Source organism: Papaver somniferum, chromosome 2, assembly GCF_003573695.1.
Source record: "Papaver somniferum cultivar HN1 chromosome 2, ASM357369v1, whole genome shotgun sequence".
NCBI lineage: Eukaryota > Viridiplantae > Streptophyta > Magnoliopsida > Ranunculales > Papaveraceae > Papaver > Papaver somniferum.
The window spans coordinates 91,614,230-91,616,484 of record NC_039359.1 but is presented as its reverse complement, the minus strand read 5'-3'; the positions used below and the strand labels follow the sequence as shown (position 1 = coordinate 91,616,484).

The window sequence follows — 2,255 nt, the reverse complement described above, 5'->3', positions numbered from 1 at the left end:
AGCGGGCTTTGGGCGGTCTTTGGGTAGCAAATTATCTACTTGTGCCCGGCCTGTCCGACCTGAATTTATTTACGGGCTCACAAATATTAAGCCTGGCCTGCCCGGCCTGTCTTAGTTTTTGGGTCGGGCGACCCGGCCTGCCCGAATTTACACCCCTAGCCTATACCACGATAACCATATAGAAGCAAAAAAAAAAAAAACCTAGTTAGGTTCTCTATACTAGCGGATGTAGTTTAGTTGATGTTGGATGAATATCTCTATGGATTTGAATGCTTTCCCGTTACCTGAAGATGATGAAGAAGAGATATTTGGAGCACAAGTCGAAGAGGAGATTGCACATATAGAGATTGCAGCTGAGACGTTACGCAGAGAGCGTGAAGAAAGACGACAACGATTAAACAGATATTTTCCAGATGAGGGTCCAAAACGGGTTGTACAACAGATAACCTGTCATTAACACAATATTTTACGATAAAACCAAGCTTCCACCTGGTTGGCTGGATTACCCTACTGCTGGTAATTGCATAATTCCTTCTAAAGTTCCTCTGGGAGAAGCATTCAATTTCAATGATTGCATTTTTCCTGGTAAAAATTCCTGTCCCGAGTTGGTTGGCTACTCTGGAGAGTCTGCCATAGAGATAATCCAAAGACAGAATACAAATGTTAAAGCAATTACGGTGCCGAAAGAATCCTTCGTAACCATGAAGTTCAGCTACGGTAGGGGTTAGGGTCTGGATCAATAAGGCTGGAAAAGTCTGCCAGATACCTAGAATTGGTTAATGATTTATATCACATCATATATCATGATAATAAAATGTGAATTGATCATGACCCTTCTTATCTAGGATGTTTTATATCATCATACATACTCCGTGTAATAAGTGTGTATGATTGCTTTTCTTTTCTTCGTGGAAGAAAACAAAGAGTGCATCCACCAATATAGTAGTTGCAAAAGAGTGCATTCAAATTTCTCACATACTGTTAGCAACTGGAGTATGGTTTTTGCTCCTCTTTTCTTTATTTACCTTCTAGTAGTTTTTGGACATTCTTCATTTTTGAATGAAATTCTCTCTTCTGATCAAAAAATTAAATAAATAAAGGTTGATCAAGTTTACTCTCTATTTAATGAGTTGTTCTATCCTTTGATCCTCAAACTTCCAGAAATTTATAAACATCATAATGCTAAGTTTATAAACATTATGAACATGGTATAAGATTCTGAACATGGAATTTATAAACATCATACACTTCGAATTAGTCATCTACATAATCCTAAGTTTCAGTCATATCGTTCAAACAAGAAATGTGTCCAAGCACGGGGATGTAGCTCAAATGGTAGAGCACTCGCTTTGCATGCGAGAGGTACAGGGTTCGATACCCTGCATCTCCATTTCCATTTTAATTATGCTTTTGCTTTGCAAATTTTTTATGAATGAGGTAAGTTGCAGAGATTAGAAACTCACAGGACTGACTTTAGTGTTACCATTTTAATTATGTTTTTGCTTCGTTTATCCTTTATCTTAAGGAAAAAATAAGCATACTCTCCAGGCTCCAAAATCTAGACCAGATGAAGAGCCACACTCAAACTGAAGAGGGAGATTGCAAAATCAAAGAGCTTCCATTTGTCGACTACATCAAAGAACTTGAAGAAAGACGAGATTTTTCACAGGACGGACTGTATCTTGCCAACTATCGACATCTAAGCCGTTGTTAGTGTTTATGTATTTTTAATCCCTCCAACTGAAGTTGTTTATAGATGTTTACAAATTTTTCATCTTACATATACAAAAGATAACTTAATCATTACTAGCCAAGCACACGCATATGCTTTCAAGTGTCAAATTTGTACATTCTTTTTTTTTTTGATCGGTAAAGAATTTGATGCTAGCGAGTTTCGAACTCAGTTCATTGGTATCATCATCCAGTGACTTTACCAGAGTACAGTGGCACCGGAAAATTTGTACATTCTTCCGTGGGAAAAAAAGAAACAAGAGACGATTAGATTCATACAATCCACATTTGCAAAGGAGGCTTTACAGAAAAAGATAAGTTAAGACATAATTTTTGAGAGGATAATCATAATGGTGGTAGTTACTAGGAAAAATTAGACATGCTTCTCAGACTATTTTCAAAGGGAATACAAGGGGAAATTCTACAAGGTTCACTAGACCAATATTTCAATATACCATGACCACAATATTGTCTGCTTCCGGAGTAGCATCCAATAAGGTCATTCTTTTTATCTATCGTCACCT

General features: G+C 37.1%; 1 non-coding gene across 1 annotated transcript; it reads left to right on the top strand.

The window, feature by feature from the left end:
• The first annotated feature begins 1,317 nt into the window (after nucleotides 1–1,317).
• On the top strand, nucleotides 1,318–1,390 carry TRNAA-UGC. The gene has a single exon. It is a non-coding gene; the product is annotated as a tRNA-Ala (tRNA).
• Nucleotides 1,391–2,255: the final 865 nt, after the last annotated feature.